Source organism: Canis lupus, chromosome 24 (assembly GCF_003254725.2).
Source record: "Canis lupus dingo isolate Sandy chromosome 24, ASM325472v2, whole genome shotgun sequence".
Lineage (NCBI taxonomy): Eukaryota > Metazoa > Chordata > Mammalia > Carnivora > Canidae > Canis > Canis lupus.
In genome coordinates, this window is record NC_064266.1 from 31,684,032 (window position 1) to 31,708,736 (window position 24,705).

The following is a 24,705-nucleotide window of genomic DNA, read 5'->3' on the forward strand; positions in this document are numbered from 1 at the left end:
CAACTTCTCTGGGCTGTTTGACCAGGGGCAGGATCCATTTCAGTTAAAAGCAAAAGGTTCACAAGGATACTCCAGCTTGGGCTTTTCCTGGGTGCCATGTTTTTGTCTAATTCCTCTCTGGGGTGGGAACGGAGGTGCTGATCTCACAACAGGCCCCTGAGGATCCTTAAGTGGGGGTAACCAGAAGCCCAGAGGTTTCTTTATATTCAGCAGAGTCCAGATGAAACTCCCGCCCCCTGTTTTTTCAGAGGCACTAAGCGAAAGAAATATGTCTTTTTACATTTTATAAAACTCAGAAAAATGGCTTTAAACAGCTTTTGCTCTCCTGCTATAATTATTTATTTTCAAACACTCCTGCAGGGGACTGCTCCGTTTTCTTATCCTGCACTCCTTTTTCTCATAAATGAACCATCACTTCAATAAATCATTATGAAAACAGAGACTAACACCAGCTCTGAAAGGTTGAAAGATTTATGTAACACATTTATGTTTCCCATTTTCTCATTCTGGTACTCGGCTGCAAAAGCTAAGCTAATAAAAGCCGCTATTAATATTTCTTGTTGCCTAGCAACCCCAGAGCGGGAGTAATAGCTTCAGCTAGAAAAATAGATGACCGATAAGGAAAAATTCAATTCTTTTATTATCTCAGGGGGAAATGGCCTTTTACTGGAACATTATGATGTACGAGTGTGAAGTTGAACACAAAAGATTTTTGTGTGTGTTTGTTTTTCTATTTTTAATGAACATTATTTTACCTCCACTAACTCTTTTAGGGCACTTTTGTTTTCCTCCACCCTCCCACCCCCACCCACCCCATCCCTCATGCTTAATTTAGCAGCTATAGTACTTAAGAACCTGTCAGCGTTTTTTAGTTTAAAAATGGCTTTTGCAAAGGTTTATAACTCGGTCATAAAAATTCACTCCCTGTTAAAACTCAGGCCAGTGATAAGCCAACACGCAGGCTAGTTCTCTGCGAGCAGGCTCCCATTTGTTGAGAGATAAGACTCGTGGTTTTCATAAGAGAAAGGTCGGAAAAGAACAGAATGTGTTCTTTTCCGTGTCCCAGTTTTCTTTGGAACCTGAGGACGCTGTCTCTTCTGAGAACTGTTTGCTCTAAAGTTTGAGGCGTGTTCAAAGGGGGAATGAAGCCGGCATAGGCATTTATTGAGTACCTGCTGTATACAGACTGGGTCCCATTGCCTCCTCCCAGCAACCTGCTGGTGTCTCCGTTTTTCAGATACAGAAACTGAGACTTACAGAGGCCAAGCAACCAGCCCAAGGTAGCCTGATGTCACGATGTCTCACACTTCTGTGCTCTAGCATAGGGTTTCTCAACCCAGCACTACTGACATTTGGGGTGGGAAAGTTCTCTGTTGAGGGGGGCGTGGGCACTGCCCTGGACATTGTAGGATGTCTAGCGGTGCCGCTGACCTCCACCCGCGATTCCTAGCCTCTGATAACACTCCTTCAGTCAAAATCACAATAAAAAATGTCTCCGGTCAGTGCCAAATGTTCCCTGGGGGACAAAATCAGCCCTGGTTGAGAACTACTGCCTGCTGTTCCTTCTGTTTGGAAGGCTCTTCCCCCTTGTCTTCCCTGCTGACTCCTTTTCTTGTGTTAGGACTCAGTTTAGAAGTCATCTTGTCTTTGAGGCTGTCTGGATCCTCTGAGCTGGACAAGTGAGGCACTTGCGATCTAAAAATTTGAGGGAAGGGGATCCCTGGGTGGCTCAGCGGTTTGGCTCCTGCCTTCGGCCCACGGTGTGATCCTGGAGTCCCCAGATCAAGTCCTGCGTCGGGCTCCCTGTGTGGAGCCTGCTTATCCCTCTGCCTGTGTCTCTGCCTCTCTCTCTCTGTGTCTCTCATGAATAAATAAATAAAATCTTTAATAAAAAAATAAAAATAAAATAAAAATTTGAGGGAGCACCAAAAAACTCAGTAATCAAGATAAACAGTATCTTACTGTAGTATTTTTTAAAATCAAAATTACCACCAAAGAACCATGACAAACAGTATGTGAAACGTTTAAATAAAGAGAGGATCAGTCTGAGTTCGTGGAGGCAGGTGGCTGTCCATTTCAAATGTCTCTCTGTGCTTCCAGCCTGGAACAGCCTAAGGGCTGAGTCTGTGCTTATGTCTTCCTCTGGCACCAGCATCTGGCAGAGGGCCTGCCTTAGCAGATAACCCGCAATGCTTGTTTATTGACCAAATGAATAGGAGAAGAGAGATTCCTTATCCAAGCAGGAGGGCAGAGCTGGAACTTAAACCTGAGTTCAGAGCTCCTAACTCTGAGCTCAGTGCTCTCTGCAGCCTTCAGGCTGTGCACAGGTGAATGGACATTGCCTGAAGATTGGAACCATGGGGGCGGGGGCGCCTGGGGTGCTCAGGCGGCGAAGCATCTGCTTTCAGCTCAGATCATGATCCCGGGGTCCTGAGATTGAGCTCCTCATCAGACTCCTTGCTCAATGGGAATCTGCTTCTCCCTCTCCGTCTGCTGCTCCCCCTCCTTGTACACACAGTCTCTCTCTGTGTCAAATAAATAAATAAAATCTTAAAAAAAAATAAAAAAATAAAAAAACTATTCTCTAAAAAGAGAGAGGGCAGCCCCAGTGGCGCAGCAGTTTAGCGCCGCCTGCAGCCCAGGGTGTGATCCTGGAGACTGAGGATTGAGTCCCACATCGGGCTCCTTGCATGGAGCCTGCTTCTCCCTCTGCCTGTGTCTTTGCCTCTCTCTCTCTCTCTCTCTCTCTCTCTCTCTGTGTGTGTGTGTGTGTGTGTCTCTCATGAATAAATAAATAAAATCTTAAAGAGAGAGAGAGAGAGAAAAGAACCCAAGCCACAGAGGATTCAGAGATGCCCTGGAGGAACCTGGGAAGGAGCCAGGTCACAGCAGCTATGATTTTAGCATGGCATCCACTTGGCTTTCCCCATGGCTCTCATTTCAGCCTTACCACCCCTTTGGCAGACAGGAGTTGTCAGCCTTCTGATGCAGAGTATCTCCAAGAACAGAACCACGATGACCAGCCCCTTGGAGCGCTGTTCATGCTCACTGTGCCCACAGATTCCTTATCTTGGCCTTTGGAGGTCAAGGATCACATCTTGTTTGACTTTATATCCTCTCGGCAAACTTTTCTCCTAAATGAGGGCTGAATTATCTCTCACCGTAGTCCGCTAACGTTTATTTAGCACTTATTATGTTGCTCGGCACCCCCTTAAGCCCTTTATATTTATCTCATCTGTAAAATGGCAACACCATTTTACAGATGAAAGTGTATTATTGCCATTTTACAGATGAAAAAACAGGGGCACAGAGAAGCAAATCACTTGGCTACACAGCTGTCAATGTGGTGCCAAAATTTGAACCCTGGCAGGCTGACCCCCAGGTATTCCGATATCTAACCTGTACAGCCTTCAAATGAGTGAGTGAGTGAGTGAGTGAGTGAATAAAGGAGTGAGCAAGGGAGTGGGCCAACCAGGATTGACACCCACTTTTTCTATTCGACTCCAAGTCAAGCCATTCATGTTCATAAGTAAGCACAGCAGGAAGTATGAAATATTAGCTTGGAACAAGGAACAGATGAATACTGAGGAGTTCCAAGGACAGTAGTAGTGGAGAAGGCTTCCTGGAGGAGGTGGCCTTGGGGGTGGGCCTTAGGGGCCAGAGAATAGCCGCAGAAGCCTGAAAAGAGGAAACGTTACACCTGTTCAGACTTCCTTGTTCAGACCCCATCGCAGGCCATTCCTTCGGCTAGGATTTGCAACAACAGTTTGTGATGTTTTATGATCACGTAGGTGCCCTCTGGTGGCCATCCTCTCCACCCCCTGCCAGGCTCCTAATCCGAGCCATGACCCTGTGGCCGCGGACGGTGCAAGGGGCAGGCATTTAACTTCCATTCTGGGCGAGAAGCCAAGCCTGAGCAGACTACCTCTCCCTCTGAGACCTGCTCCTGAGTCACGGGGGAGACTTCAGGGAGAATCACAGCGGCATCCGTCAGCTGCAGCTTCGACATTACCCGGCATAATGGCCCTTTCCTCCGAGTGCATATTCAGTACCATGTTTGGGAAAATGAGCTTTTAATGTACCGTCGGCATTGCTGAGAAACCATCTCTGGCTCCGCAGAATGTCTGGAGCACATAAAACTTGAGATCTATTGGAGTCATTTTCCCCCTGCTCTGGCTGGATAATAAAAAGTCCGTCTCCTGCGCTCTTTCTCTCATCTTGTGGCTTTGTCCATTTAGAACTCGGAGTCTTTAGAAAAGGCAGCAAGACAAATAAAACTCATCTAAATATTAAGGCTCCCGAGGAGAGCGTCAGTGTGCCATTGAAGCTGCGGAGCCAAGAGCATCTGGAGGAGGAGAGGCCACGGGAGATTTCAGCACACCAGGGGGTTGGGCTGGGGTCCAAGTGGTAGTGCTTACGGGGAGCCTGGAATCCTGGGGTCCCCTGTTCTGCCCTGCTGGGCAGTCTGGGGTATTACTCTCCCTTTCCCAGTGCTTGGAGATGATGCTATTTACCCCCTAGGGTGGTGGGTAGAGTCAAACGTGCTAATAAAATACTCCCGGGGCTTAGCTTTATGTGTGGGATGGAGCAGTGTCTGACGTGGGTTTGTCAAATGACTGGTGGACTGACTGGATGACAAATGTTGCCTGTGTAAACGAACACCACAGACTGTGGAGCGCTGCCTCTGTTGCTGTCGGCAAGTAAGCCAGGTGGGGCCCCCCGACTTATTCTGTCTTACGGTGCAATCCACCTTCTCTCATCTAACCCTCCTGTCAACCTTGGAGGGAGACGGAATGACCCTCATTTTACCGATGGGTCCCTGAGACTCAGAAGGCGAGTGGCTGGTCTGAAAACACACAGTCAAGAAGTGGCGGAGATAAGACAAGAACCTCGTTCCTTTGACCCCAATATCTTGTGCTCTCAGTGTTGTACAGAAGCATCCCTTGCCCCAGCCCCTGGCCCCAAGCCCCCGGCCTCTGAGCTGCAGGTGGGACTGTCCCTGCTGCCAGTCCAGCCAGGGAGGGGTGGTCAGAGCTCACACCTGGGATAGAGCAGTGGGCAGGGCAAAAATGGCCTTGGGGGCTATTTCCCCCAACTCTTGATAGCGAGGCCAAAGGAAAGGTACTTTGGAGTGAGTATTTACACCCTGTCATTAGGCTGGGTCTGTCCTGTGGAGCCACGGGCCTGTGATGCTGGAGCCTTGATGAGTCTCTTCCGAATAAGCCAGTGCAAGTTTTTCCTGTCACCCTAGAAATTGACCGAGAGACCTGGAGTCTGGGCTCCCATCCTGCCTCTGCACTGCTAATGGATTACGGCAAGCAAGACACTTTCTTCCTGGCCTCACGTTCTTCGTATGTTGAGTGGACAAACCTCAGATTACCCAGGGAGTCGAGGAGAGGATGTAGGGAGGGAGCATCTCTGAAGCGTCTCATGAATGGGCACTGCAAGGGTGTCACTGGGGTTACAGGTCAGAGCCACAGGTCAGGGAGCCTAGGGGTCGTTCAGCTGCATGTGTAACCAGCTGTGTGACCTCAGTCAGGCCACTTAACCTCTCTGTGCCACAGTTTCCTGATGGGGTTGTTGTAAGGAATGAATGGTGGATGGTATCCAGATCTGTGCTGGAGGGAGGTCGGCCTGGTCCCACAGGGAGCTCTCGAGTGTGAATCAGACCGCAGAGTCGCAGGCCTTGGTGCCTCTGGGTGAGGTGTGAGTCAGTCATTGGTCGCAGGCTGGATGGGGGTGGGGCTTGTGCACAGCTTCCTAAGGGAGCAGTGCTTAGAGAGCAGCTGCGTGCGAACCTTTGGCAGCCAGTACACCCAGGAGTCCATCTGCCTGGGCCTCAGGCAGCATCTGAGTCTAAAATGAGTTCCCAGTGTGATCAGCAACACCTGGGAGCCTGTTAGAGGTGCAGATTCTCAGGCCCCGCCCTAGACCCTCACCCTATGATTAACCAGCCCTCCAGGGGATTCTGATCCTGCTGGGCTCCCCTGGGCTGCATCATTCTCAGTAGGGGGCCAGGTTCTCCATTGTTTTTAGGGAACATAGAACTGTTTCTTATGTGTCAGTTTGCCCTAAGGATTGTATCCCACCTGTGACAGTTGCAAACCTTTTCCTCCTGAGTAATCCACACCTCTGCAGGTGGTACTAGACTCTTCTCAGCCCCTTACACCTCCCATTGGCTCAGGCCTTGAAGCAGACCCTAAATTTAGCATTAGGACTGCCCCCAGCCTGGGATCTGAAGGACTCCAGGCTAGATCTCCTTAGATTGTAGAACGCATCGTCCTTGTGAGGTCCAAGGGAAATGGTGTACCAGGGGCCCACACAGAAGTAGAAACAAAATGCAGTCACAGAAAAGAAGGGGAGCCCAGAGTGGGGGAGATCACCAGGACCTCTGTGTGACTGGGAGGTAGGCTTCTGTAAGCTGCTCATGGGGGACTGTACCTGTGTGCCAGGTATGGGGCAATCAGTGAAGCGTGTTCTCGGAGACCATGAGAAGACCAAGTGTGAGCGGTCAGACAGACATGCCCAAGCTAGACTCCAGTAGCATTGGCAAACCGCTGGATGAGAAGAATGGGGCCTGGGCCAATGTGACAGCAAAGCATACCCCCTCCCCACCCCTGCACTCGATCTAGGCCCCAAAGGGGTCATCATCAGCCTCATCTCAGCCTGAGATGGCCACCCTCCCATCCCACGGGCCTTCTCCTCTCCCTTGTGAACCACCCCAGACCTTGGGCCCTTATGCCTTTGCCCATAAGAGCCCTCCTCCCCGCTCCCTTTCACCTGCCTTGTGAACTTGACAGATTCTTACTTGCTGTGTCCCTGCTAAGGAGAAGCAGAGATCCAGCCAGCAAATTGGCAGCACCCTTCTCTGCATATGTTCATCACCATGACTTTGGTCATATCCAGTTGGAACTGTATCTTCCCATAGCCCTACATGTGGTAGGGAGCTGGCTCACTGAGCCCCAGCCTATGGCAGAAGCCTGCCACCCAAGAAGGTGTTCTCAGGGCAAGTGACCAGCAGCCAGCCAGTGACACTGGAGACAAATCTGTCTTCTGGGAATGTGGGTTTAGCCTCTGCTGTGGCCCCTTACCCTACACACTCACACTGTGTCTCTGTGCCCACTGCCCACTGCCCTGCTAAAAGGGGGTCAGCACTTGGACCAGAATTAGTATCACTGGCTTTGGACCTCGAGAGAAATGGATTTAAATCTGAGTTCCTCCTGCTGCTTGCTTGAGCAAGCTACCCACCCCTTCTGAATTTTAGTTTTCTTATGTGTAAAATGGATATGTTAATAATTCTTACCGTATGGAGTTGTTTTGATAATTAAATGCTATAATGCTTATAAAATGCTCAGCGTGGTAGCCGTAACAATGCTATTAGTCTCTAAGCACTTCGTGTATGAGCTGCCTCTGTTTTTCTTCCCCGCCCACCCACGTGGAGGGCTCTGTCTCCTTTCTGGATCTCCCAAGAAAAAATAATCCACCTGCCCAAGTATTGGCAGACAAAGTTGGCTCCCTGGGGGTCCATCGGGGGACACTGACCGCAGACAGCTACACATGTCTGTGTTGCTGAGTCCCTTTTTGGCCATGCTGATACTCTGAGACCTCTCTCTCCCATCCCTGCCCATGTGGCAGGTTCAGTGTTGGGCTCCCCTCCGTTCTGTCTGCCGCCACGCGTTCCCCTCAGCCTCTGCATCTCCCGCCAGGCCTGCAGATCCAGATGCCTTACTGAGATCAGCTGAACAAAGGCTCCTGCATTAACATCACCTGACTTCCTTAGAGGTTAGGTTAGGGTCCCTTTGGTTTGAATTGAGTGTCGTTGGGGTCACCCTCCACCCTGAGCAGGACATAGTGTATTTCTCAACACAAGTTACATACAGTTTTCTCCCAAAGAGGGATTCTGGTTGCATTAGTTTGAATCCACCAAGAAGCAGCACTGAACAGGATTAGGCAGGTAGGCGATTTGTTGAGAGGGAGAAAGAGAAGGTGGGAGGTGGGGAAAATTTCTACCATGATGCAGGTCTGACACCTGTAGAAGGAGGGGAGGAAAGAGTGGGATTGGGTATGAAGAATCTTGGACAGTGAACAGCTCCTAGAAAAGTTTGGGGGGATCCCTGGGTGGCGCAGCGGTTTGGCGCCTGCCTTTGGCCCGGGGCGCGATCCTGGAGACCCGGGATCGAATCCCACATCAGGCTCCCGGTGCATGGAGCCTGCTTCTCCCTCTGCCTGTGTCTCTGCCTCTCTCTCTCTCTCTCTGTGACTATCATAAATAAATTAAAAAAAAAAAAAAAAAAAAGGAAGAGTTTGGGGAGTCCTCAGACCAAAGTCACCCACTGGAAGAGCTGCTTATCTCACCAGATGTTGCTGCCTCAGTATCCCCTGTGTGCTCAGTTGCTGGCTGGGGGTGGCCTCAGTGAGAGCATGTTCAAGAAGTAGGGGAGCAGTGGCTGGGGCTCTCAGCACTGGGGTTCCCCAAGCAGGAGGGCTGACCAGTGCATTTCCACGACCCTTGTGCCACATACAAGGTGGCACATTCTCCATGGTTCCCTGGGCCCCTATTCCTGAAGGAAACCCTAGTGGCACAAATGAGAGCTTCCCTCACCAGCAGCTATCATCTCAATGGATCTGCTGGCTTCTATATCTTACCTGTCCTGAAAAGGTCTGAGTCCTTCACATTTGTTCAAGGTTGCTGCACCTGTGCATTCACAGTGGCAGGGGGAAGGGAATGGCAGAAAGTGCCCAGGTGGGTCACCTGGTTACAGGTGTATTACACTGTCTGCCCCCACAGAGTCACAGCCACCCTCTCTCCTCCTGCTGATCAGGGTTGATTCCCCTGCCGTGACAGTGAGTCCTCTCCTCACCTGCTGGTCCTTAGACCTTAGAAGCCCCAAGACTGCTGGAGAGGAGAAGGATGGGAGGATAGGGTAACTGGGTGATGGACATGAAGGAGGGCACATGATGTAATGAGCACTGGGTGTTCTATAAAACTGATGAATCACTGACTCCATCTCTGAAACTAATAATATACTATATGTTAATTTATTGAATTTAAATTTAAAAAATTTTTAAAGATTTTATTTATTTATTCATGAGAAACACTGAGAGAGAGAGAGGCAGAAACACAGGCAGAGGGAGAAGCAGGCTCCATGCTGGGAGCCCGATGTGGGACTCGATCCTGGGACTCCAGGATCACGCCCTGGGCTGAAGGCAGACGCTCAACCACTGAGCCACCCAGGGATCCCTAAATAAAAATTTTTAAAAATAAGCCCTAAGGCTCCTGGCAGCAGCCATACCTATTGTGTCCTCTGGCAAGAGCATGCCCCTGTGGGGGGCAAGATCCTCCAACCCAGCAAAGCCCAGAATCGCGGAGTCAGGAAGCACAAGATCCCCCAGTGGTGCTCTGGGAGTGATAATGTGCAGGGCTGCTTCTGCTTCCACCCCTTGGCTCCTGGGCCCCTGTATTCTTCACAGAACCACACGGAGGTCTCCAATTTGATGCACATACCACATCACAAGGACCATACCACATCCTTTCAGTATTTCCAAGCGAGAGCTTTGCACCTTTAGAAGGCCCTTCCAGCATTCTGTGAGGAGCTGACTTCTGGCTGGTGTGACACGTGATATGGCCAGTAGACCCTCCCGATGAGGGTCATTCCCATACCTGTCTCTGTGAAGTGGGCTCCCCGGTTGCATACTATGCTGTGCAGGATTCCATGCCTGTGGACCAGGCTTCCTTGCTGCCCCCAGAGAGCAGTGCTGGCTGAAATTCTGCAGATAGGAGAGGCAAACCATGCCTCTGTCTATCCTTGAGGGGATGAACTGCTGGCTTAGCCATGATGGAAGGGGCCCAGTGTAGTAAACTTACTATCCGGGGGCTAGTTGGTCTTCCCATGCTGGGTCTCAGTATTGATCTCTGTTGTTGACAGGGTGGACATCCAGAGACAGTAGCAGCTAAATTGGCCTTGACAAGGGGGAGTTCATATCACTGGGCCTCCATCTTTGTCATGTTGGCTACTGTGTCCATGTGCTCAGTGCCATTTGGGGGTAGTTGATCATAATGGCTGACTAATGGCCACAGGCCAAGTCGTTTTGTCCACTTGATTGTTTAGTGCCTCTCCTATGATGAATGCCTCTGGCTCAAAAAACAGGATTCAGAAATCCCACTTTATGCTCACTCTCATATCTCCATCCATATACCTCTCCCCCGGATCAGCTTGCCTGCAAGCTCACATATCTCTTCCTTTTATGTCCTTGACCGATAGCCAGGCCCTTGGCCACCACTGTGAATCTGTATATGATCCACCCTCATTATTGGAGGATTTCTCTATTTGCCACTTCATCTACTAGCTAAAATTTATTTATAACCCTGAAGTCAATACTTATGTGGTGTGTTCACGGTCATCTGCGGACACACACAAAACAGCAAAAAATTTCACGTCACTGCACATGCACATTCCCAGCTGGGGTCAAACAAGGCAATGCTCTGCCTTCTTATTTCAGCTCTCATTCTGTAAACAAGGACCTGTTTTCAGTTTGTGAAGTGCCACTTTTTTTTCTTTTTCTTTTCCTTTTTTTTTTTTTTTTTTTTTTTTTTGCATTCTGTGTCTTATTTCACTGTGTAAAGTCATCCCCAAGCATAGTGCTGACGTGCCTGGTGCCTGTAAACTCAAGAAATGCCTCACAGAGAAAATAGTTGTATTCAGGCGTGAGTTACAGTGCTTTGAATTCAATGTTCATTAGTCAACTATATATCAAATAAGGCATTTTTAAACAAAAATACACATAAAACCAGATTATGTATTGACTGATAGGTGGAAATATTGTGACCGGAGGCTCCCAGGAACCTAACCCGGTATTTCCCCTAGGAGCAGTGATTTCACATTCACTAATCAGAACCTAACCACTATGGAGGATAAGAATTGACTGTAGTCTCACCTTCTTCCTCACAAAGTGGGTGGTCAGATGCAGGGCTCACAGCGCCCTCCACCGCCCCCCCCCCTCCAAGAACATCATTCTGATCTCTTTTTTCCTTTTTTTTTTTTTTTTTTTTTGAGAGAGGGGGAGAGAGAGAGAGAGAGAGAGAGAGAGAGAGAGAGAGAGAGAGAGAGAATGTGTGCATGGTGTGGGGAGGGGCAGGGGGAGAGGGAGAGAGAATCCCAAGTAGGCTCCACACCCCGTACAGGGCCTGACGCAGGGCTCAGTCTCACAACTCTGAGGTCATGATCTGAGCCAAAGTCAAGAATCAGATTCCCAACCTGCTGAGCCACCCATGTGCCTCTGCTCTGTTCTCTTTCAACCCCCCTTACCCCCACCAATCTGTGTTGCTACAGTGGAGTCACCAACCACTTTTTTGGCTGGCACCCACATAGGGGAACTGACCCATCCGTAAATTGTACTTGGGCCTTTCCTTATTTCAGCTGGTTGTTCAAGACCTCTTACGTTTATCAAATGCCTACTAAGTATATATTGAGATGATCATATAGTTCTCCCTCCTTAGTATGTTGGGGTGATGAATTTTATTAAAAGATTCCTCAATATTAATATATTCTACTTGGTTATGATATGCATAAACATACACATATATATGTATTTTTTAAATATGAGTTTGGATCTAAATTACTATTATTTTGCTTAAGGTTTTCTTTTACTTTTTTTTTAAGTAGGCTCCATGCCCAGTGTGGAGCCCAATGCAGGGCTCAAACTCACGACTATGAGATCATGACCTGAACTGAGATCAAGAGGCAGACACTTAACTGACTGAGCCACCCAGGCACCCCCATCTTTTACATTTTTATAGTGAGTGATCTGTAGTTTTCTTTATATAAGATAGCTTTCTCATATTTCTGAAATGAAATACAGATTATCCTATAAGCCATATAACCATTATAGAGGTTATACCATTTTCATAAAATGAGTAGTTCATTACATGGAGATCTGTACAATTATTACCACTGAATTACCTGTAGTATTATCTTATAATTTTTATAGCCTTTGTACCTGTAATTGCATCCCATTCATATTCTTAAAGTTGTATATTGTGGTTTTTCTCTTTTATTCATGCTCACCTTTATGGGAGACTCATTCATGTTATTGGTATCTCAACTTTGTTTCATTCATTTTAGTCAGAGAACCAACCATCAGAGTTATGTTTCAATTCTATTACTTTTCTGTTTTCTTAATTTATTCATTTCCACTTTTATATCTATTAATTCCTACCTCTCTTTCTGTAGATGTTTCAGTTTTTCATTGTAGATTCTTTAGTCAATTTAATTTTATTGATTATCATTTAATGACTAAGAAGTTTATGGCTGTATATTTTTTCTGAGTATGGCTTTTGCCATATCCTATAAATTTTGAAATGAGGTATTCTTACATCTTCTACTTCTTCCAGAGACATAGCTTTCTTGATTTTTATAAAAATGGTACATGGTTCATTGTAATAAATAAGTAAACAAACAAACATAGATACAAAGAAGAGCTAAAAGATCACTAAACTGCGCCATCCACAAATAACTATTATTAACCTAACCATTTGATGGTTAGGTATCTTTTCAATCATATCTTTGCACATCATACATATAAAATGTACATAAATAAGACATGATATGGGGCCTTTCCCTGTACTTTATAGTTTGTTCTGTTGGAGCTGTTCTGTGGCCTGACGATTTTCTAACAATAGCTAAGGGACATATTTCCATGTCCATTATTGTAGGTCACAGTTGCACCCTTATTTTTAGTGGCTGCCTAACATTCCACTGTGTGGATGTTTCACTGTGAACATAAAGTAAGCAATGTTCTGTTGGCATTTAGGCTGTTTCTGACTCTTCTAAAGCATAAAACCCTCTTGAGATGGGTGCCTTTAGCATTGTGGAAGTGGTTTTTTTGAGGGATTGGTCTCAAGGAGAAAAAGAGAACTCTACCCTAGGCCTACTTCTTCGTCCTCTGAACCTCCGTCTTATCTGTAAAAATGGGAGTCATCATGGTGCCCACCTCAGAGGAAGGAAGTGAGAATAGATGAGAGGCCATTATGGAGGCTTCAAAACTACTTACAGGTTATAGGGGCCCTGAAACTCACCCCAGAAGAGGGGACACATAGTCCTCTGATTTGGCCATGGAGGGGCAGGGACTCTGAGTTTTAAAGATGGAGCCAGCCTAGATGGTGGAACAGCCTGTGGACTTGAACCAGTTTGGCAACACTTGGCCATTATCTTGAAGAGGCTGGGCAGAAGGAATGTCTGGCTTCCTCTATGTTCCTAACATTATCTCCAAGCCAGATGTCCCCACTTCCCCTTCACCTATTACTTTATGGCAAGTTAGGCAGTGGGAACCGCCCCAGAACTCTTGAGTCCTGACTGTGCCTTGAATGCACTGTGTTACTGGAGGACCAGTCCTTACTCTCTCTGGGCCTCCCCTCCCTGGGCCCTTCCAGCTTGACCTGCAACTCTTCTGAGAAAGGGTATCAGAAGCTTTGCTGGCAGCCTCCAGCCCCTCCCAGGCATTTCAATCTTGGCTTAACCAGGGACTTCAACAAGCAACGCTTTTCTCGAGAGTTCATAAAAACATGTAAACACGGATGAGGATACAAAATATTGAGCGGCAAGGCAGTAAAACACGCCAGTGTTTGTTGTGTTAATTGAATATTCATGAGCTGACTGTTTAAATTACAGTTCACAACTGTTGCAGGGCCTGATGAATAATTTAAATGAGGGTGGCCAAAGAGATTTCAACACTGCATTAGCACACTGCTCAGGATCAGCTACAGAGAATTTATAATTAGCTTGGAATATCCTATAATAAATTCTTTGGAAAGATGGTTTTAATTAGCACATGTGCTAATTCAGAATGTAGAATGTTGGATGTTGAGGAGGCGTGAGTAACCCTTCACTCTCCTTGTGGTTCCCTCTCCTGTGGGTCCTAGCCACCTGGAATCTCTGAGCCATGCCGAGCCTACCTCCTGGGTGGCTTCCATTTCACCTTCACTGCCCTCCCCGCTGCCCCAGCCCAGCTGAGGCCTCCCCTGTCATGGCCTGGGCTGGCTCAGAAGCCTGTGAGCCAGTCTCCCTGCCTCTGTCTCTTCCCTGCTGGTTCATTCATGAGCTGGTTCACTTCTACTGGGGCAGCTGGCACGTGAATGCAAATCTGATTTCACTCTGCCCCGTGTAGAGCCCCTCCATTGGGGAAGCCCAGAAGGTGAAGTTGCTGGTCAAGGTCATTCAGGTCATTCAGGGTAAGGTCTTCTCACCCTGAGCACACCAGGACCATCTGACTTCAGCCAGTCTCTAGACTTGGAGGAATAGTAAGGAACAGCATAAGCAAAGGCAAAGAGGCGGGACAGCCAGTGGGGAGCAGATGAGACTTGAAGGAAGCAGGAGCCCAGGTGAGCGCGTCTCCAGTGTTGGGAGAAGGAAGAGTTGGAGGTACCTCCCAATCAGGAGCTTGGTATCCACTGGTCTGGCCTGGAGGTTGGGAAGGCTGCCATCTGGGGCCCAGAGCATGCAGGCCTATCTGGCTCATTCCCCTCACATTCCCTGAGTGCTTGCTGTGTGCCATGCATGGAGCTAGACATTGGGGAAGTATCCCCGAGCAAAGCAACCGTGGTCCCCATGTTCATGGCTGGAGCACACGGCCAGAATCACACACACCAGCAGTGAATGTGTAACCCCAAGGCCACAAGGCCAATTAAAAAAAATAACGGTGCCATGAAAGGCAGTTACTGGGGGACCCTGGTTTAGGAAGGAGAGCCCGTGAAAAGCTCCTGAAGGCATACATTTGAGCTGAATCCTGAGAAGTGAGTGGGGTCTAGGGAGGCAAACAGGGTTGCAGGCATGAAGGGAACTGCCCAGAGGGAGGTGCTGAGGACAGGGGTCTAGCAGAGTCCCGGCAGTGGCCTGGCGTGGCGCTGGGGGCTGGGGCAATGGGAAAGGGCATGTGTCCATGGAGAGCTATTGCTGGAAGGAAGGAATCCCTTTTCTGGTCCAAACCCTGGCTCCAGTGCCTAAAGCTGTAAGGACCTTGAGCAAGACATGTGGGATTTCTCAGTTTTGTTTCATGGGACTCACTCCTGCACTTTTTATTCATTTTGTAAACTTTTATTGAGCCCTACTGGGTACCAAGCGCTCTCTCAAGCCCTGAGCCAGATAGATGACAGTCATGATCCGTGGAGCTTACGTTCCAGTGTGGTAGACAAACAACACGAAAAGAGTAAAATACACCCTTCCCGCTGCTCAGATGGGGAAGCAAAGGCTGGCTGCCAAATGAGCAGGTGCATCTTTGCAGAATGTGGCTTGGTGCTAGTGCTGCTGCAGGGACATCAGGCCCCCTTCAGAACTGGAACTGAAGATGGAATTCAAGAAGACAGAGGATTCATAGCCTGGACAGGTTTTTTTGGTTCTTAGCCCCCTGTGACCAAGGGCACTGACTCCACCTCCTCAGTGCGCTCCCTCTGCCTCTGGACTCTTGCCCTGATCACAGGAAACCTGATGGGCCATCAGGGCTCCCCAGAGCCTGCAAGCCCAAGCTCTCACCCTCTGTGATCTACCCTCTGAGTTTCCCCAGCGTCATCACTCCCTGGGCCCTGGTGCACCCCAAGTCCTAGCAGCCCCCCCCCGACACTCCGGGTGACCATCATGCTGACTCTGGACCTCAAGCCTTCAGTTCTTTTTAATCACAGCAGTTTCCAGGTGGTTTTCATTGCTTTTGTCCTACAGTCCTCAAGCCCCTGTTCTTCCCAAAGATACAGAAGAATTCAACTGTAGTCACAAGACAGCTATGCAGTGCCGACTCCCCCGCATGCATAGCAGAACTGTTCCCTCTCGGGTGTTCTGTGACTGTGGCCCAGCCTGGCCCGTGATGCACCCCTCCATCCTCAGTAGGAGGAGGAGCTCAGATTGTGGAGTCCTGTGGACCTGGGTTGGGATCAAGGAGCAATTGATGCTACCGCTCTGGGACTCCATGTGCTCATCTGTAAAGTGGGCACAGCAGGATCTGCCTCACAAGGCTTGTTAACAGGATTGCTTGAGACAGAAGATGAGAACGTGACCGGCAAGAGGCATAGTGGTGTTGTGATCTCTCGGTCCTACAGTTCAGGTCCCCATGGGGGCATTCTGGAACAGGAACACCGGCCCTCCACAACTGTGCCTTTCCTATTAGCATCTACACAGGTCATCCTCGGACACTTGCCTACTGTCCGGTTTCTCTCTAATGGTCCCAGTGGGGCTACTGGCAGGGGGTAGGGAGTCATCAGCCCTAGTTGTCTGTATTTCCTTCCTCTCATTCACTCTGGCCTCTGCCTTTCCCCAACTACAGAGCTGTTCCACTTAGAGTTCCCCAGTGGGCTCCACACTGCCAAATCCATGGGGCATATGCTGCCTCTATCACACTTGACATTGAGGGGCCACTCCCTTCCTCCTGAAATGCCCTCCTTCTCTGCTTCCTTGATGTGACTCTGCTGCCCCTGGCGTCCTCCACTGCTCAGACCTTTGCACAGTCGCCTCCCACACCTTCACTCCTCCCTCCCTCTCAGCCTGATTCTCCCCCATGGTGGCTGGGTACCTCTGGGGACCCCAGGACAGTTGCCATTGTTCAGTCCCTACTTCTAAAGAGCAGACTATGTAGTTGACCATCCCCACCTGGAGACCCCACATGGGTGCTCTGCCCACATTCAGCGTGCCCACCCCGACCCCTCCCCACCCAGCCACGCATATCTCTTTCCCCACGTGAACAGCCTGTGAATATCGTTAGTGGTCTGGTGCCGTTCTGGACCACCTGCCATGACCAGTCCCAAATCCTGCCTCTCTCCCTTCCTTTGGCATCTCTCCTGGCCATCTCTTACTTTCCATGATCGAAATCTTTATCAGTGATTATGTCACTTCTCACCTGGTACCTGCCACCTGCCACATAGCTGCCAAGCTGGCTTTTCTAAAATTGAAATCACTGATCTGTCTAAAATCTTTCTGAGTTCCTGGTGATCCTCAGGATGAAGTCTGAACATCACCTGGCCCCTTCCTGGCTCTCTAAGCTCATCCTTTCCGCTCTCCTCCCCGCCCACCCTCCCCGACCTTCTCACTGAGGCCATTCCAGAGCACCAGGCTGCCTCTGACAAGCTCACAGTGACCCATGGCTTTCTTTCCAGCGCTCACCACTATTGTGACTGCGTGTTGACTCGAGTGTGGAATTGGTTGATGCCTGTCTTCCCCACAAGACCATCAGCTCTGTGGGGCAGGGACCACACTCATATGACTCATCATGAAATCTGTGTTCTGCAGTGCCCGGCACATAGCAGACAGCAGATGTTTCTGTTATGTAATGGGAGACGCAGTTCTACAAAACCTGCAAAATCCTAAAAATGGGGCTTATGGGAAAAATACGACCGGGGCAAACCTCCCAAGGTCTATGCAACTTTGTAACCACAGCATTAACAGAAAACCTTAATAGTCCTAATGCTTCTACCTGCACAATTAGAAAATTTGTGTTAAATTCTCTAAATAAACTCTCAGTAAGAACTGGAAAGGTAGCTTCATGGAAAGTAGGGAAGGATGCTTTTTTGCTGCTGGGTTATAGGGAAAAGATAAAATGCACATAGACTGGAGAGAAACATGTAGAAAGTGCTTTCACACCAGAACTTGTAGCCAGCCAGGATGAAAGGAGGGAAAGGGCAGGGAGGTGGGGGAGCATACAGACATGGGGAGAGTGCTGGCCCGTCCACTGCCTGCTGGGCTCAGCTGGATTGGTGTCCCCTGTGTCAGAGGTGTTTCCTTGGTGGCACAAAATATTAATGTGTGGAAGAGTCTTGGAGGCCTGAATAGGACTTCTGCATGGCACAGCCTTCTCCTGTTCACAGGGATGAGAGAGTTTGTGTCCCAGGCACACAAGCCACAGGGAACACACTGCATTTGTTGTGTGGGTGAGTGCATCCATGGTGTATTAATGGTGGGTGCATTGATCACACGTGTCGCACTGTATGACATGGTCGGTTCACTCATCTGTCTGTCTCGCTGGACTTGGTGGCCGTTCTTGAGTGGCAGGGGCTATGCCTGCCTTCTTTGTGGGCAGTCACCATGAGGGTCCTGGGCTGTGACAGATCACTAGGCTCCCGCTTCTGCCCTTGAGGAACCAAGAATGAGCCACATGCCACAGGGGAGTCACCCCAAAACATTTGCTGGAAAGATGCCTAAGTAGCCCATTAAGAGGCTTTCCATTGTTCAGGAAAAAGAAATGGGCTCTGTGGTAGTGAGGGATCTGCAGAGAAACAGAATAGCGTATGTAAACTACATATAAGGGGAAATTTATTATAGGAACTGACTCCTGTGGTAATGGAGGCTGAGAAGCCCCGTATAATGTGCCATCTACAAGCTGAAGAGCCAGGAAAGCTGGTAGGATGATTTAGTCCAAGTCCAAAAGGCCTGAGAGCCTGGGACTCCAGTGTCCAGGGCAGGACAAGATGGATGGCCCAACTCAAAAAGAGAGAGAATTTGCCCTTCCTCTGCCATTTTGTTCTCTTTTGTTCTATGTGAGGGTCCTCAATGGATTGGCTGATGCCCACCTGCGTTGGTGAGGGGAATCTTCTTTACTCATCAGCTGAGTCAAATGCTAATCTCTTCTGGAAGCACCCTTCCAGATGCACCCAAAAATAACGTTTTACTGCTTCTGGGCAACGCTCCTTTAGCCCAACCAAGTTGATGCATACAGTTCACGGTCACTAGCTCCGAACCTGAGCAAGAAGGGGTGGCCCTGGGAGATCACGAGGAGCTGGTATTGCTGGACCTAGAGGGCAAGTGCATTTGAGACTGGGGCAGGAGGAAGGAGTCTGAGCAGGTAATCCATTCAACAAACTTTCATTGAACCCCTGCTCTGTCAGGCGCTCTTCTGGTGTTGGCAGCACATGGGTGACGACAACAAAGATGTGAGCCCATGTGGAACTTACACCCTGGCAGGGGGAATAAGATAAGAAATGGTAAAGTAACGAATAAATCACATCATGTATTCACAGGTGATCGGTGCACTGAAAGGAAGAAAAGAGCAGTGTGAAGGGGGTTGGGAAGATGGAGGAGGGGCAGGGGGCAGAGGGCAGTTTAGGGAGGATGGTCAGGGAAGGCTTCCTAGGAGAAGGGAGATCTGAACAAGATGCGCAGGAGGTGAGGGACTACTTAGGGTAGGTATCCCCTCTGCTGGGGAAGACCATCCCCTGCAAAAGCAACAGCTAATTTACAGCATTTCCCACCTTTGGCGCTACTGACATTTTGGGCTGGGCCATTCTTCATGCTGGGAGGCTGTCCTGCACATAGTAGGATGTTTAGCAGCACCCCTGGCCTTGTATCCAGTAGAGGGCAATAGCATCTCCCAGTCTGAAGATGTCTCCAAATAGTGCCAAATGTCCCCCGGGGTGCAGAATCACAATGAGCTTGAGAAGGACCCTGAGCATGCTGGAGTGGAGTGAATGTGGTGGGGTGGGGAGGAGGCCAGAGAGGTACCAGGTGCTGCTGGTGCTGCTGGTGGGGTTGGTGTAGGAGCTTGTGGCTTAGAAAGGACGTGGGGTTTTCCTGGAGTGAGGTGGAGAACTAGCACAGGCTCTGGGTGGGGTGTGAGGGCGTGCATCTCAGAGATGGGAAGTGCAAGGACCACGGCGCCCACCCCCCCAACCCCAGCAGAAATCTCATACCCCCAGGAGGGTGGGCCCAGACCCAGTGGCTCAGCGATCCTGTTTGCAAACCTTTCTACAAAGACAAAACCAGCCCTGAAGGGGACAAATTGCTTTCCACTCACATCCTTCCCTGCTGGTGCCTTCATATTCATAACAGGATGATCAGTGTAACCATGAATGGGGCTGTTGCTTTAAAAGGATAAATTAGTCTGACTCTTAACTCAATAATTAAAACTGTGATGGCGCTCGGCCTGCAGGGATAATGTACTATTATTATAGTCGTTTGTTTCAATTAAATGCTTACTGATTTTACAATAGCAGCTGGGCACCTGTGCACTATAGCTATTACTCTGAACAAGACATCTCAAATTTCAGGAGAAATTTGTCAGCATGCGAGGGATCTCCCACCAAGCATGAAAGTTTATTAGAAATACTTACTGATAAGGCTTCGGGGGAGAGGCAGGCACGGGGGAAGGTTTCCCATTGGCTTTCTTTTCCTCTCTTTTGTGCTGGAATTTTTTTTTTTCCTAAAAGGAAATAATTTTCAAGTAATTGACTCTTAAAGCCCAAGGAAACCTCAGAGAGCTGATTTGGTTGGCCAGGGAGGAGCTTCAATTGTGACTTCCCACATCATTGATTCCAGAGTGTGGTAGACAAAATAATGCCCTGCCCTGAGCTGACCACATTCTATTCTCCAGAGCCTATGAATACGTTACCTTATATAGCAAAAGAGATTTTGCAGATGTGATTAAGTTAAAAATCGTGAGATGGGGAGATTATCCTAGATTATTTGGGTGGGCCCAATGATGTAAATCATGAATCCTTATAAGGGGGAGAGCAGGACAGGAGAGTCCAACACCTGGAAAGGTGGTTGACCATGGAAGCAGAGGAAGGAAAGGCCACTCATATGAGGTGTGACCTAAAGCCAAAGAATAAGGACAGCATCCATCCTGGGGGAATAAAAACAAAAAAGCAAAGAGACAGATTCTCCCCTGAAGTCTCCAGGGGGACCCAGCCTTGCCAACACTTTGACTATGGCCTGATGGGTGATTCTGGACTTTAGGACTCCAGAACCATAAGGGGATGAGTTTGTGTTCTTTTTTTTTTTTTTTTTTTAGATTTTATTTTTATTTTTTTTAAGATTTTATTTATTTATTCATGATAGACACAGAGAGAGAGAGACAGAGACAGAGAGACACAGGCAGAAGGAGAAGCAAGCTCCATGCAGGGAGCCCAACGTGGGATTCGATCCCGACACTCCAGGATCACGCCCCGGGCTGAAGGCAGGTGCTAAACCGCTGAGCCACCCGGGGTGCCCATATTTTATTTTTAAATAATCACTACACCCACTGTGGAGCTCGAACCCACAACTCTGAGATCAAGAGTCACACACTCCACCGGCTGAGCCAGCCAGGCACCCCGAGTGTGTGTTATTTGAAGCCACCAAGTTTGAGGTGGTTTGTTAGAGCAGTAATAGGAGACAACCACTCAGGTTGTCTGAGAGAGAAGACAGACTGCTGCTTCTCAGACTCCTGAAACTCTTGTTAGCATTCCCCCCAGACCCTTGTCCCAGGCTGGCAGTTCTGCCACAGATCGTGGGACTCCGTTTAGGCCTGGGTTCCGACCTCCTGCTTAAAGCCTGTGGCCATCCCCGTAGCACCTGCAGGCACAGCCCATGCACCTCGGTCCCCCAGTGCTTAGCCTCTGATGCTCCTTTATCCTCAGTTCCCACTCCCCACAACTCTCCAGCTTTGCCAGCATGTGGGCAGCTTGCAGAGCCCATCGCACCCCGTGTGCTAGGGGTCTCTGGAGAAAGAGAATGTCCTAGCACTCAGGCTGCTGAGGTTCCCTCTCACTCAGCCTTTTTGTTCTGTTCAGGTTTTCAGTTGATTGGATGAGGCCCAGCCACCTTAGGGAGGGCAATCTGCTTGACTCAGGCTACAGATTCAGATGGTTTTTTAAAAATTTGTTTTTATTGAAGTTCAATTTTCCAACATATAGCATAACACCCACTGCTCATCCCATCAAGTGCCCTCGTCAGTGCCTGTCACCCGGTTACCCTAACCCCCAGCCCACCTCTCCTTCTGCAGCCCTTGTTCGTTTCCTAGAGTCAGGAGTCAGATGTTAATCTCATCCAGAAACATTCTCAGAGGCACATCTAGAATAATGTCGGACCAAATGTCTGGGCACCCTGTGGCCCAGTCAAAGTGACAGTTAAATCAACCATCACATCACTCCATACCTCTGTGGCCTTGCATAGGCTGTTCCTGCTCCTGGGAATGTCCTCCACAGTCTATTCATCTGCAAACCTCCCCTTCCAGAGTCAGCTCAGAGTCTTCCCTGGTAGAGATGCTTTCTGCCTTCTGGTTCTCCAGGCATTGGAGGGGCCCCTTCTCTGACCCCACCCCGATCCCTTCTGCTGCTCTGGCTAAAACTGTGTGGGTGTATCTCTGTCTCACCCATCAGACTGTGCACTCCGGATAGGGTGCTCTTTTAGTCTGCTCTTTGTCTTTTGCATCTATCCCAGGGTCCCAGACACAGCAGCCTTCAGGGAATGTTTATTGAATGAATGAGTGACAGGAGCGGGCTTGGGCCCCTTCTGACTAGAGAAGTAAAATGACACAGAGGTGCTTCTGATGAGGGCAGCTCAAGGCAGAGGCCCAGTCGAGAACCTAAGAAAGAGGCTCAAGGCAGTGATGGAAAGTCAGTGTCAGGATCAGGGCTGACTACCAGGTCTCTGTGGACAGTCTGGGTCTTTCTGATTTTAAAGAGAGGCTGTAGTGCAGTCAGAGCAAGGGCCCAGATGGTAGCCAGGGCAGGGTTCAGCTGAGGGACAGCACCGAGTCCTTGTTTTCTGGGCAGGGGCTGGACAGGAGGATGGGCTGGTGATATAGTCCCTGAGGACATGGACGTGGCATCTAGTCAGACCTTGAGTTGAATCCCAGCTCTACCAGTTACACTGAATTCTTGGGCACATTACTTCCTTTTCTGAGCTTCAGCATTCATGTCTGCAGGATGCTAATGATAAACATACCCTCCTCCCATGACTGGGTGAGAGTTCAATATGGTGAGAAGGCCAGTGCCTGCCGGATGTTGACTGCCACCTGAAGGGGATGCTTCTACCACTATTTTTGTTTACTTAACATTCAACTAAAACAGAGATTGGCAATCTATGGCCATAGGCCAATTCTGGCCCTTCACTTGTTTGTGTAAATAAAGTTTTATTGGAACATAGCCATGCCCGCACATTTACATATTGTCCAGGGCTGCTTGTGTACAGCAATGGGGCAGAACTAAATAGTTGCAACTGAGGCCATCTGGCCCCAAAAGCCTACATATTTCATATCTAGCCTTTTATAGAAGTTTGCCAACTTCTGACCTAACAAATATCAACAGATATTTGGGAACCACTACCCCCGTGCCAGGCCTTGTGCTGTTATTTTTATTTTCATTGGAACCTCCTTCCTGGCTCTCTCATATTCCAGAAACTTCCATTTTTCTGACCACTTCTTAGCCCCGTTGAGATCTGGTTAATGCCTCAAGCTGATACCTTCAAGCTCATAAGGGAATGAAGGAAAGGAACACCTACCATGTGCCAGGCTCTGTACGAAGTTATCTTTTCATTGGATCCTCGAAGCTGCTCTATGAGAACAGGTTCATTACCCTGCACCCATATTAGAGCCATTCAGATCTGTGTGGGTGCTGTGAAAAGATCTCAGTCTCAGAAGACAACCCAAATTCTGACTTTCCCACTTCCTAGCTGTGTGACCTTGGGAGAGTCACTTGACCTGAGTTTCAGTGTCTTTATTTTAAAAAGGGGGGGTGATAGGAGTGTTTGTGTTGTTCATGCAGCCCCTGGCGGAGAGCCTGGCATATAGTGAGTACTTAGTAAAATAGTAAGTATCGTTATCATTATCACAACTGTTACTGTTCTCTATAGAACAGGGAAATTAGTATCTGTTGGAAAGAGCCGCTCTGGGGCTGTGGCAAGAAGTGTAAAATGCTGGCCAGTGGCTTGTTAATTTTCCTTTGGGGTCCGACTAGAAATTAAGGAGAAGTTTCTGGCCCCCGCTGGAGCTGAGGCAGAGGCTTCAGTGAGAGAACACAATTGAGCTGAGCCGCTGCCGCCTCCAGAAAAAAAGTCCCAATTCCCCAGGCAGAGTTGTGAGGCTGTGTTTAATGACACCGCGTCCCTGCCTGGGTTGAAACAGGCGGGGTGTTAGCTCTGCAGAATCAGCAGAAGGAGGGAAGGAATAGGTGTGATTTCTTATCCTCTCCCCTCCTCTGGGTGGGGGCACCGCAGCACCTGGGGCTCCTTGCCCCAAGAGACTGCAAATGGGGAATTTGTGAAAAACACCTCTGTGTTCCTGCCCCTCCAAGAATCTATTAAGCCAGGCGAATCTAATTACGTTCGCGATGCCTCCTTACTGTTTCCTCTGCTCCTCCTTCCTAGAGAGGCTACAGATGTGGCTTCTGATGTGCCCATATGTTTCCAGGAGAGAGGCAGGAGGCTTGGTTCCTTTGGTAGCCAGATACCTCCTAAGTGCCAGCTGCGTGCTGGGCTGCCTGCCCAGGGCTGGAGAGGCACATTCTGTGTCTCTGCCCAAGAGCAGATGCTCATGGCCCACCATGCTGAGCTCTGGGAAAGCTGGGGGGGGGGGGGTGGCCAGAGGAGGGGGGTGGGGAGGGAAGTCAAGGAAGGCTTCGCTGAGGGGGTGATGTTTCAGGTCAGCCTCAGGATGATGATGTGGAGGGAAGGACCAGTAAGCCACAAGGGGAAGGCCTCCACTTAGAGGGAAGCCCATAGGCCCCTGGGGAGGTCTGGGGAGGATCTGGAGAGGCCAGGAAGACAGAGGTGGTGCAGCTCTTTGTTTCACAGACTAGGACAGTGCCAGCAGGCCCTGGAGGAGCTTCTGAAAGATTCTGAGCAGGGAAGAGGCCCTTTTTCCTCCAGAGAGGTGGCTCTGATGGCCATCATAGCACCTGAGAGTGGGCTGGTGTCTTAATTTGGGATCCCCCTAAAATCAGACTCTGACACAAAGGTTCGTGTGCAGGTATTTTGTTTG

The 24,705-nt window shown here is 49.1% G+C and overlaps 1 protein-coding gene across 6 annotated transcripts in view; it reads left to right on the top strand.

The window, feature by feature from the left end:
• TOX2 (TOX high mobility group box family member 2) overlaps nucleotides 1–24,705 on the top strand; it is a 139,253-nt gene that overhangs the window by 97,536 nt on the left and 17,012 nt on the right. The window lies entirely within an intron of this gene.